At 44.3% G+C, this 13,175-nt stretch overlaps 4 non-coding genes across 4 annotated transcripts; all 4 read right to left on the bottom strand.

Annotated features, from left to right (window-relative positions):
• Window positions 1-1,125: 1,125 nt before the first annotated feature.
• Window positions 1,126-1,244, bottom strand: LOC125373572. The gene has a single exon (XR_007218416.1). It is a non-coding gene; the product is annotated as a 5S ribosomal RNA (ribosomal RNA).
• A 2,896-nt stretch (window positions 1,245-4,140) lies between these two features.
• On the bottom strand, window positions 4,141-4,259 carry LOC125373571. The gene has a single exon (XR_007218415.1). It is a non-coding gene; the product is annotated as a 5S ribosomal RNA (ribosomal RNA).
• A 2,897-nt stretch (window positions 4,260-7,156) lies between these two features.
• On the bottom strand, window positions 7,157-7,275 carry LOC125373570. Its single transcript, XR_007218414.1, has one exon. It is a non-coding gene; the product is annotated as a 5S ribosomal RNA (ribosomal RNA).
• Window positions 7,276-10,169: 2,894 nt separating this feature from the next.
• On the bottom strand, window positions 10,170-10,288 carry LOC125373569. The gene has a single exon (XR_007218413.1). It is a non-coding gene; the product is annotated as a 5S ribosomal RNA (ribosomal RNA).
• Window positions 10,289-13,175: the final 2,887 nt, after the last annotated feature.

The following is a 13,175-nucleotide window of genomic DNA, read 5'->3' as shown; positions in this document are numbered from 1 at the left end:
CAATAAATATGTATATTAGCAGTAATAAAGTGCAGGTTCTCGTGATAACAGAGATAACGTGGCAGCAACACCCACCACGCACATAACACACATAGGTGATGTTGATAAAGGTATGTCAGGGATTTTATTGTGTGTGGGGGGGGGGGGGATGGGGGGGTGGGGTAGTGTGTCTTCACACTAATGACTGTTGTTATGCTTGTTTATTAACCCCCCAAATGGGTGTATGTTGGAAAGTGGGGCGATTAGTGTCGTTGATATATATAATATCCTGAGTGCAGACTTCCTATGTGTGTAGCTGCACATGCACGTTGTGTTCAAAGGTGTAAAACGGCGATAAAGGCCAGACATCCACGGGGTGTTTTACCGACACACGCCTCGCCTGTGCACGACTTTTCAAATAGAGCGCCAAGAGTTGTGCGCCCTTGGTCGTGTGCGTTTCGCCTAGCCCCCTACCTGCAACATGTCACATCTACCTGTTGTATGGCGAGAGAAATGTATGGAAATACTTTCTAATAAGTCTAAAGTACGTTTGCCAGCGATCAGCTAGAACGGGGAACATAAAATAGCTGGTTTATCACACAGTCGCGTCGTTTTTTTTTCATATTTTTAAAGCGTGTCAACAGTGATCAGCTTGCTCACAGCTTTCAAAATACATTTTCCAGCAGCAAGCCAGTGAACTCCTATTGACAGGCGCTCTGTACGATCTAACTCTTTCTCCTTTTCTTATCTGTGTAGGCAAAGAGATGTGAGCCGAGACTTAACACGAACAACATTATAATTTTACATGTATATATTATATATTCATGCTTTGAAAGTAAGAAAGTAAGTAAAATAGTCAATTATCGGTGCACGCAAACACCTTTATGTGGCGAAAAGGACGTACATGCCTTCAGAATAGTTGACGAGTTGGGTGAACTGACAACTGAATATGATCACATGTATAGTGGAAAATTCCTTTCTGTAAAGGTATGTAAGAATACATGGCTGGCAGCTATGTCTTTGAGCAGACATGCATGAGTGGGGCCATTTACAAGGAAATAAAAGTGTATGATTACATCAGATGTGAATGAGGCAAGTGCACCTTATGGTCGAAAAAGAAAAAAAGTGGGAATCGCACAGCAAAAATGTCTACTGCACCCGGTGTTCCCAGGCGGTCACCCATCCAAGTACTCTCCGGGCCCGACGTTGCTTAACTTCGGTGATCGGACGAGAACCGGTGTTTTCAACGTGGTATGGCCGTAGACAATGCTTGTCGGCAAACTTTAGCTACATATAGCCACCACACATTGGTAAACAGACATTGCCATGAAAACAGCATGCTCGCGTTTTCAGCGGGTTCAGTAGACATGTTGTGTTTGTTGATTTATGATGTATATTTACAGGGATTAAAATCTAGCCGTTCTAAAAACATGTGATCACTGTTTAACACGAGGCCCGGCACACTCGCTCACTCGATCCGGCCTTTCGTCTGAAACATTCACTTTTCGTTGATGGATGGTAGCCTATATTGTTCTGGTAAAATTAACATCCAAACGACGAAGACCCCTACTAATATCGTGCTATTAAGACAGGCAAAAAGACTTAATCTGTGACGACCGATCGAGTGATCTAAACACCAATGTATATATGTTACTGTTCGGGGCTTCGCGCCCTAGCTGCTTGTGTCCCGAGATCCTCGTCTTACTAGACTGTTTTCCTGAAAGTAAAATCCCCGTTACTTACTTGTTATGACAAAGTTAGTTTCAACTCTAATTGAAGTGACCAAAATTATGTCTCCAGAAATATAGTGTCAAATGTTTTCTGTTGCAAAATGGCGAAGTCGTCAGAAAAACGTGCTTCATTGTCGTTGTTTGAAAGCTTGTTCTAGCTTATCATAGGCAATACTGATGAGTGTTGTGTTTTACTTTCATAGTTAGATATATTGAGAATTGACAGGCAACGTTTAAAATGCATAAACTTGAGTCTCAAGGCTAAAAATGTGCTTTTGAAAGTAGCGATGTCTACATTTTAGACTGGGTCGCTTCATTGGAAACAGCACGTGTGGCTTTGAACTTCACCCGTGAGCGTTGCTATTGTAACCGAAATGTAGCCAAATGTTTTTACTACCTAACTGTATTGTTGAAATTGAAACTTTCCTTGATTAAGAAGTGATTATATTCGGATACAAATACACGAAAAAGCACACGCGCTTGTAAGCGTGCAGCTATCAGCCACAACAAGCAGGGTGTCTCCTCCGACGTCCGCGCCTCCGGAGTATCAGCCGGGCTGTCTGTGGGGAAGTGTCATTCGCTCTCTGTGCTTCTCTCGTAGCTGACGTGAATTTTTACCACTCAAACTTACCACTATGGCTGATGCTGCTGCTGCCCCCGCTGTTGTCAAGACTCCCAAGAAGAAGCCTGCTGCCAAGCCTAAGAAGGCTGCCGCACATCCTACCTATTTGGAGATGATCAAGAAAGCTATTTCAACCCTGAAGGAGAGGGGTGGTTCTTCCCGACAGGCTGTTCTGAAATACATCTTGGCCAACTACAAGGTTGGTGACAACCAGGTGGCCATCAATGCTCGCATCAAGACTGCTTTGAAAAATGGAGTCAAGAACGGCGCACTGAAGCAATCAAAGGGAACTGGAGCCGCTGGATCATTCCGTCTTGGCGAGGCAAAGAAAGACGAAAAACCCAAGAAGGCTAAGGCAGCTGCCAAACCAAAGAAGGCTGCCAAATCCCCCAAGAAAGTCAAGAAGCCAGCTGCTGCCAAGAAACCCAAAACAGCCGCTAAGAAGGCCGCTAAGTCACCAAAGAAGGTGAAGGCTGCAGCCAAGCCCAAGAAGGCGAAGACACCCAAGAAGGCAGCAGCCAAACCCAAGAAGGTCAAGACCCCCAAGAAGAAGGCAGTCAAGCCAAAGAAGGCTTAAGCTCTCATTGTCACGCCTTCGCTCCACATTTCTGTGGTCCAAAGGCCCTTTTCAGGGCCATCCAAATACCCCAAAAGAAAACTTGAAAACACTGATAACAAAACAATAAATATGTATATTAGCAGTAATAAAGTGCAGGTTCTCGTGATAACAGAGATAACGTGGCAGCAACACCCACCACGCACATAACACACATAGGTGATGTTGATAAAGGTATGTCAGGGATTTTATTGTGTGTGGGGGGGGGGGGGGGGGATGGGGGGGTGGGGTAGTGTGTCTTCACACTAATGACTGTTGTTATGCTTGTTTATTAACCCCCCAAATGGGTGTATGTTGGAAAGTGGGGCGATTAGTGTCGTTGATATATATAATATCCTGAGTGCAGACTTCCTATGTGTGTAGCTGCACATGCACGTTGTGTTCAAAGGTGTAAAACGGCGATAAAGGCCAGACATCCACGGGGTGTTTTACCGACACACGCCTCGCCTGTGCACGACTTTTCAAATAGAGCGCCAAGAGTTGTGCGCCCTTGGTCGTGTGCGTTTCGCCTAGCCCCCTACCTGCAACATGTCACATCTACCTGTTGTATGGCGAGAGAAATGTATGGAAATACTTTCTAATAAGTCTAAAGTACGTTTGCCAGCGATCAGCTAGAACGGGGAACATAAAATAGCTGGTTTATCACACAGTCGCGTCGTTTTTTTTTCATATTTTTAAAGCGTGTCAACAGTGATCAGCTTGCTCACAGCTTTCAAAATACATTTTCCAGCAGCAAGCCAGTGAACTCCTATTGACAGGCGCTCTGTACGATCTAACTCTTTCTCCTTTTCTTATCTGTGTAGGCAAAGAGATGTGAGCCGAGACTTAACACGAACAACATTATAATTTTACATGTATATATTATATATTCATGCTTTGAAAGTAAGAAAGTAAGTAAAATAGTCAATTATCGGTGCACGCAAACACCTTTATGTGGCGAAAAGGACGTACATGCCTTCAGAATAGTTGACGAGTTGGGTGAACTGACAACTGAATATGATCACATGTATAGTGGAAAATTCCTTTCTGTAAAGGTATGTAAGAATACATGGCTGGCAGCTATGTCTTTGAGCAGACATGCATGAGTGGGGCCATTTACAAGGAAATAAAAGTGTATGATTACATCAGATGTGAATGAGGCAAGTGCACCTTATGGTCGAAAAAGAAAAAAAGTGGGAATCGCACAGCAAAAATGTCTACTGCACCCGGTGTTCCCAGGCGGTCACCCATCCAAGTACTCTCCGGGCCCGACGTTGCTTAACTTCGGTGATCGGACGAGAACCGGTGTTTTCAACGTGGTATGGCCGTAGACAATGCTTGTCGGCAAACTTTAGCTACATATAGCCACCACACATTGGTAAACAGACATTGCCATGAAAACAGCATGCTCGCGTTTTCAGCGGGTTCAGTAGACATGTTGTGTTTGTTGATTTATGATGTATATTTACAGGGATTAAAATCTAGCCGTTCTAAAAACATGTGATCACTGTTTAACACGAGGCCCGGCACACTCGCTCACTCGATCCGGCCTTTCGTCTGAAACATTCACTTTTCGTTGATGGATGGTAGCCTATATTGTTCTGGTAAAATTAACATCCAAACGACGAAGACCCCTACTAATATCGTGCTATTAAGACAGGCAAAAAGACTTAATCTGTGACGACCGATCGAGTGATCTAAACACCAATGTATATATGTTACTGTTCGGGGCTTCGCGCCCTAGCTGCTTGTGTCCCGAGATCCTCGTCTTACTAGACTGTTTTCCTGAAAGTAAAATCCCCGTTACTTACTTGTTATGACAAAGTTAGTTTCAACTCTAATTGAAGTGACCAAAATTATGTCTCCAGAAATATAGTGTCAAATGTTTTCTGTTGCAAAATGGCGAAGTCGTCAGAAAAACGTGCTTCATTGTCGTTGTTTGAAAGCTTGTTCTAGCTTATCATAGGCAATACTGATGAGTGTTGTGTTTTACTTTCATAGTTAGATATATTGAGAATTGACAGGCAACGTTTAAAATGCATAAACTTGAGTCTCAAGGCTAAAAATGTGCTTTTGAAAGTAGCGATGTCTACATTTTAGACTGGGTCGCTTCATTGGAAACAGCACGTGTGGCTTTGAACTTCACCCGTGAGCGTTGCTATTGTAACCGAAATGTAGCCAAATGTTTTTACTACCTAACTGTATTGTTGAAATTGAAACTTTCCTTGATTAAGAAGTGATTATATTCGGATACAAATACACGAAAAAGCACACGCGCTTGTAAGCGTGCAGCTATCAGCCACAACAAGCAGGGTGTCTCCTCCGACGTCCGCGCCTCCGGAGTATCAGCCGGGCTGTCTGTGGGGAAGTGTCATTCGCTCTCTGTGCTTCTCTCGTAGCTGACGTGAATTTTTACCACTCAAACTTACCACTATGGCTGATGCTGCTGCTGCCCCCGCTGTTGTCAAGACTCCCAAGAAGAAGCCTGCTGCCAAGCCTAAGAAGGCTGCCGCACATCCTACCTATTTGGAGATGATCAAGAAAGCTATTTCAACCCTGAAGGAGAGGGGTGGTTCTTCCCGACAGGCTGTTCTGAAATACATCTTGGCCAACTACAAGGTTGGTGACAACCAGGTGGCCATCAATGCTCGCATCAAGACTGCTTTGAAAAATGGAGTCAAGAACGGCGCACTGAAGCAATCAAAGGGAACTGGAGCCGCTGGATCATTCCGTCTTGGCGAGGCAAAGAAAGACGAAAAACCCAAGAAGGCTAAGGCAGCTGCCAAACCAAAGAAGGCTGCCAAATCCCCCAAGAAAGTCAAGAAGCCAGCTGCTGCCAAGAAACCCAAAACAGCCGCTAAGAAGGCCGCTAAGTCACCAAAGAAGGTGAAGGCTGCAGCCAAGCCCAAGAAGGCGAAGACACCCAAGAAGGCAGCAGCCAAACCCAAGAAGGTCAAGACCCCCAAGAAGAAGGCAGTCAAGCCAAAGAAGGCTTAAGCTCTCATTGTCACGCCTTCGCTCCACATTTCTGTGGTCCAAAGGCCCTTTTCAGGGCCATCCAAATACCCCAAAAGAAAACTTGAAAACACTGATAACAAAACAATAAATATGTATATTAGCAGTAATAAAGTGCAGGTTCTCGTGATAACAGAGATAACGTGGCAGCAACACCCACCACGCACATAACACACATAGGTGATGTTGATAAAGGTATGTCAGGGATTTTATTGTGTGTGGGGGGGGGGGGGGGGGGATGGGGGGGGGGGGTAGTGTGTCTTCACACTAATGACTGTTGTTATGCTTGTTTATTAACCCCCCAAATGGGTGTATGTTGGAAAGTGGGGCGATTAGTGTCGTTGATATATATAATATCCTGAGTGCAGACTTCCTATGTGTGTAGCTGCACATGCACGTTGTGTTCAAAGGTGTAAAACGGCGATAAAGGCCAGACATCCACGGGGTGTTTTACCGACACACGCCTCGCCTGTGCACGACTTTTCAAATAGAGCGCCAAGAGTTGTGCGCCCTTGGTCGTGTGCGTTTCGCCTAGCCCCCTACCTGCAACATGTCACATCTACCTGTTGTATGGCGAGAGAAATGTATGGAAATACTTTCTAATAAGTCTAAAGTACGTTTGCCAGCGATCAGCTAGAACGGGGAACATAAAATAGCTGGTTTATCACACAGTCGCGTCGTTTTTTTTTCATATTTTTAAAGCGTGTCAACAGTGATCAGCTTGCTCACAGCTTTCAAAATACATTTTCCAGCAGCAAGCCAGTGAACTCCTATTGACAGGCGCTCTGTACGATCTAACTCTTTCTCCTTTTCTTATCTGTGTAGGCAAAGAGATGTGAGCCGAGACTTAACACGAACAACATTATAATTTTACATGTATATATTATATATTCATGCTTTGAAAGTAAGAAAGTAAGTAAAATAGTCAATTATCGGTGCACGCAAACACCTTTATGTGGCGAAAAGGACGTACATGCCTTCAGAATAGTTGACGAGTTGGGTGAACTGACAACTGAATATGATCACATGTATAGTGGAAAATTCCTTTCTGTAAAGGTATGTAAGAATACATGGCTGGCAGCTATGTCTTTGAGCAGACATGCATGAGTGGGGCCATTTACAAGGAAATAAAAGTGTATGATTACATCAGATGTGAATGAGGCAAGTGCACCTTATGGTCGAAAAAGAAAAAAAGTGGGAATCGCACAGCAAAAATGTCTACTGCACCCGGTGTTCCCAGGCGGTCACCCATCCAAGTACTCTCCGGGCCCGACGTTGCTTAACTTCGGTGATCGGACGAGAACCGGTGTTTTCAACGTGGTATGGCCGTAGACAATGCTTGTCGGCAAACTTTAGCTACATATAGCCACCACACATTGGTAAACAGACATTGCCATGAAAACAGCATGCTCGCGTTTTCAGCGGGTTCAGTAGACATGTTGTGTTTGTTGATTTATGATGTATATTTACAGGGATTAAAATCTAGCCGTTCTAAAAACATGTGATCACTGTTTAACACGAGGCCCGGCACACTCGCTCACTCGATCCGGCCTTTCGTCTGAAACATTCACTTTTCGTTGATGGATGGTAGCCTATATTGTTCTGGTAAAATTAACATCCAAACGACGAAGACCCCTACTAATATCGTGCTATTAAGACAGGCAAAAAGACTTAATCTGTGACGACCGATCGAGTGATCTAAACACCAATGTATATATGTTACTGTTCGGGGCTTCGCGCCCTAGCTGCTTGTGTCCCGAGATCCTCGTCTTACTAGACTGTTTTCCTGAAAGTAAAATCCCCGTTACTTACTTGTTATGACAAAGTTAGTTTCAACTCTAATTGAAGTGACCAAAATTATGTCTCCAGAAATATAGTGTCAAATGTTTTCTGTTGCAAAATGGCGAAGTCGTCAGAAAAACGTGCTTCATTGTCGTTGTTTGAAAGCTTGTTCTAGCTTATCATAGGCAATACTGATGAGTGTTGTGTTTTACTTTCATAGTTAGATATATTGAGAATTGACAGGCAACGTTTAAAATGCATAAACTTGAGTCTCAAGGCTAAAAATGTGCTTTTGAAAGTAGCGATGTCTACATTTTAGACTGGGTCGCTTCATTGGAAACAGCACGTGTGGCTTTGAACTTCACCCGTGAGCGTTGCTATTGTAACCGAAATGTAGCCAAATGTTTTTACTACCTAACTGTATTGTTGAAATTGAAACTTTCCTTGATTAAGAAGTGATTATATTCGGATACAAATACACGAAAAAGCACACGCGCTTGTAAGCGTGCAGCTATCAGCCACAACAAGCAGGGTGTCTCCTCCGACGTCCGCGCCTCCGGAGTATCAGCCGGGCTGTCTGTGGGGAAGTGTCATTCGCTCTCTGTGCTTCTCTCGTAGCTGACGTGAATTTTTACCACTCAAACTTACCACTATGGCTGATGCTGCTGCTGCCCCCGCTGTTGTCAAGACTCCCAAGAAGAAGCCTGCTGCCAAGCCTAAGAAGGCTGCCGCACATCCTACCTATTTGGAGATGATCAAGAAAGCTATTTCAACCCTGAAGGAGAGGGGTGGTTCTTCCCGACAGGCTGTTCTGAAATACATCTTGGCCAACTACAAGGTTGGTGACAACCAGGTGGCCATCAATGCTCGCATCAAGACTGCTTTGAAAAATGGAGTCAAGAACGGCGCACTGAAGCAATCAAAGGGAACTGGAGCCGCTGGATCATTCCGTCTTGGCGAGGCAAAGAAAGACGAAAAACCCAAGAAGGCTAAGGCAGCTGCCAAACCAAAGAAGGCTGCCAAATCCCCCAAGAAAGTCAAGAAGCCAGCTGCTGCCAAGAAACCCAAAACAGCCGCTAAGAAGGCCGCTAAGTCACCAAAGAAGGTGAAGGCTGCAGCCAAGCCCAAGAAGGCGAAGACACCCAAGAAGGCAGCAGCCAAACCCAAGAAGGTCAAGACCCCCAAGAAGAAGGCAGTCAAGCCAAAGAAGGCTTAAGCTCTCATTGTCACGCCTTCGCTCCACATTTCTGTGGTCCAAAGGCCCTTTTCAGGGCCATCCAAATACCCCAAAAGAAAACTTGAAAACACTGATAACAAAACAATAAATATGTATATTAGCAGTAATAAAGTGCAGGTTCTCGTGATAACAGAGATAACGTGGCAGCAACACCCACCACGCACATAACACACATAGGTGATGTTGATAAAGGTATGTCAGGGATTTTATTGTGTGTGGGGGGGGGGGGGGGATGGGGGGGTGGGGTAGTGTGTCTTCACACTAATGACTGTTGTTATGCTTGTTTATTAACCCCCCAAATGGGTGTATGTTGGAAAGTGGGGCGATTAGTGTCGTTGATATATATAATATCCTGAGTGCAGACTTCCTATGTGTGTAGCTGCACATGCACGTTGTGTTCAAAGGTGTAAAACGGCGATAAAGGCCAGACATCCACGGGGTGTTTTACCGACACACGCCTCGCCTGTGCACGACTTTTCAAATAGAGCGCCAAGAGTTGTGCGCCCTTGGTCGTGTGCGTTTCGCCTAGCCCCCTACCTGCAACATGTCACATCTACCTGTTGTATGGCGAGAGAAATGTATGGAAATACTTTCTAATAAGTCTAAAGTACGTTTGCCAGCGATCAGCTAGAACGGGGAACATAAAATAGCTGGTTTATCACACAGTCGCGTCGTTTTTTTTTCATATTTTTAAAGCGTGTCAACAGTGATCAGCTTGCTCACAGCTTTCAAAATACATTTTCCAGCAGCAAGCCAGTGAACTCCTATTGACAGGCGCTCTGTACGATCTAACTCTTTCTCCTTTTCTTATCTGTGTAGGCAAAGAGATGTGAGCCGAGACTTAACACGAACAACATTATAATTTTACATGTATATATTATATATTCATGCTTTGAAAGTAAGAAAGTAAGTAAAATAGTCAATTATCGGTGCACGCAAACACCTTTATGTGGCGAAAAGGACGTACATGCCTTCAGAATAGTTGACGAGTTGGGTGAACTGACAACTGAATATGATCACATGTATAGTGGAAAATTCCTTTCTGTAAAGGTATGTAAGAATACATGGCTGGCAGCTATGTCTTTGAGCAGACATGCATGAGTGGGGCCATTTACAAGGAAATAAAAGTGTATGATTACATCAGATGTGAATGAGGCAAGTGCACCTTATGGTCGAAAAAGAAAAAAAGTGGGAATCGCACAGCAAAAATGTCTACTGCACCCGGTGTTCCCAGGCGGTCACCCATCCAAGTACTCTCCGGGCCCGACGTTGCTTAACTTCGGTGATCGGACGAGAACCGGTGTTTTCAACGTGGTATGGCCGTAGACAATGCTTGTCGGCAAACTTTAGCTACATATAGCCACCACACATTGGTAAACAGACATTGCCATGAAAACAGCATGCTCGCGTTTTCAGCGGGTTCAGTAGACATGTTGTGTTTGTTGATTTATGATGTATATTTACAGGGATTAAAATCTAGCCGTTCTAAAAACATGTGATCACTGTTTAACACGAGGCCCGGCACACTCGCTCACTCGATCCGGCCTTTCGTCTGAAACATTCACTTTTCGTTGATGGATGGTAGCCTATATTGTTCTGGTAAAATTAACATCCAAACGACGAAGACCCCTACTAATATCGTGCTATTAAGACAGGCAAAAAGACTTAATCTGTGACGACCGATCGAGTGATCTAAACACCAATGTATATATGTTACTGTTCGGGGCTTCGCGCCCTAGCTGCTTGTGTCCCGAGATCCTCGTCTTACTAGACTGTTTTCCTGAAAGTAAAATCCCCGTTACTTACTTGTTATGACAAAGTTAGTTTCAACTCTAATTGAAGTGACCAAAATTATGTCTCCAGAAATATAGTGTCAAATGTTTTCTGTTGCAAAATGGCGAAGTCGTCAGAAAAACGTGCTTCATTGTCGTTGTTTGAAAGCTTGTTCTAGCTTATCATAGGCAATACTGATGAGTGTTGTGTTTTACTTTCATAGTTAGATATATTGAGAATTGACAGGCAACGTTTAAAATGCATAAACTTGAGTCTCAAGGCTAAAAATGTGCTTTTGAAAGTAGCGATGTCTACATTTTAGACTGGGTCGCTTCATTGGAAACAGCACGTGTGGCTTTGAACTTCACCCGTGAGCGTTGCTATTGTAACCGAAATGTAGCCAAATGTTTTTACTACCTAACTGTATTGTTGAAATTGAAACTTTCCTTGATTAAGAAGTGATTATATTCGGATACAAATACACGAAAAAGCACACGCGCTTGTAAGCGTGCAGCTATCAGCCACAACAAGCAGGGTGTCTCCTCCGACGTCCGCGCCTCCGGAGTATCAGCCGGGCTGTCTGTGGGGAAGTGTCATTCGCTCTCTGTGCTTCTCTCGTAGCTGACGTGAATTTTTACCACTCAAACTTACCACTATGGCTGATGCTGCTGCTGCCCCCGCTGTTGTCAAGACTCCCAAGAAGAAGCCTGCTGCCAAGCCTAAGAAGGCTGCCGCACATCCTACCTATTTGGAGATGATCAAGAAAGCTATTTCAACCCTGAAGGAGAGGGGTGGTTCTTCCCGACAGGCTGTTCTGAAATACATCTTGGCCAACTACAAGGTTGGTGACAACCAGGTGGCCATCAATGCTCGCATCAAGACTGCTTTGAAAAATGGAGTCAAGAACGGCGCACTGAAGCAATCAAAGGGAACTGGAGCCGCTGGATCATTCCGTCTTGGCGAGGCAAAGAAAGACGAAAAACCCAAGAAGGCTAAGGCAGCTGCCAAACCAAAGAAGGCTGCCAAATCCCCCAAGAAAGTCAAGAAGCCAGCTGCTGCCAAGAAACCCAAAACAGCCGCTAAGAAGGCCGCTAAGTCACCAAAGAAGGTGAAGGCTGCAGCCAAGCCCAAGAAGGCGAAGACACCCAAGAAGGCAGCAGCCAAACCCAAGAAGGTCAAGACCCCCAAGAAGAAGGCAGTCAAGCCAAAGAAGGCTTAAGCTCTCATTGTCACGCCTTCGCTCCACATTTCTGTGGTCCAAAGGCCCTTTTCAGGGCCATCCAAATACCCCAAAAGAAAACTTGAAAACACTGATAACAAAACAATAAATATGTATATTAGCAGTAATAAAGTGCAGGTTCTCGTGATAACAGAGATAACGTGGCAGCAACACCCACCACGCACATAACACACATAGGTGATGTTGATAAAGGTATGTCAGGGATTTTATTGTGTGTGGGGGGGGGGGGGGGGGATGGGGGGGTGGGGTAGTGTGTCTTCACACTAATGACTGTTGTTATGCTTGTTTATTAACCCCCCAAATGGGTGTATGTTGGAAAGTGGGGCGATTAGTGTCGTTGATATATATAATATCCTGAGTGCAGACTTCCTATGTGTGTAGCTGCACATGCACGTTGTGTTCAAAGGTGTAAAACGGCGATAAAGGCCAGACATCCACGGGGTGTTTTACCGACACACGCCTCGCCTGTGCACGACTTTTCAAATAGAGCGCCAAGAGTTGTGCGCCCTTGGTCGTGTGCGTTTCGCCTAGCCCCCTACCTGCAACATGTCACATCTACCTGTTGTATGGCGAGAGAAATGTATGGAAATACTTTCTAATAAGTCTAAAGTACGTTTGCCAGCGATCAGCTAGAACGGGGAACATAAAATAGCTGGTTTATCACACAGTCGCGTCGTTTTTTTTTCATATTTTTAAAGCGTGTCAACAGTGATCAGCTTGCTCACAGCTTTCAAAATACATTTTCCAGCAGCAAGCCAGTGAACTCCTATTGACAGGCGCTCTGTACGATCTAACTCTTTCTCCTTTTCTTATCTGTGTAGGCAAAGAGATGTGAGCCGAGACTTAACACGAACAACATTATAATTTTACATGTATATATTATATATTCATGCTTTGAAAGTAAGAAAGTAAGTAAAATAGTCAATTATCGGTGCACGCAAACACCTTTATGTGGCGAAAAGGACGTACATGCCTTCAGAATAGTTGACGAGTTGGGTGAACTGACAACTGAATATGATCACATGTATAGTGGAAAATTCCTTTCTGTAAAGGTATGTAAGAATACATGGCTGGCAGCTATGTCTTTGAGCAGACATGCATGAGTGGGGCCATTTACAAGGAAATAAAAGTGTATGATTACATCAGATGTGAATGAGGCAAGTGCACCTTATGGTCGAAAAAGAAAAAAAGTGGGAATCGCA

Source organism: Haliotis rufescens, unplaced genomic scaffold, assembly GCF_023055435.1.
Source record: "Haliotis rufescens isolate VD_foot unplaced genomic scaffold, xgHalRufe1.0.p SCAF_5, whole genome shotgun sequence".
Lineage (NCBI taxonomy): Eukaryota > Metazoa > Mollusca > Gastropoda > Lepetellida > Haliotidae > Haliotis > Haliotis rufescens.
This window is presented reverse-complemented; position numbering and strand designations above follow the sequence as displayed.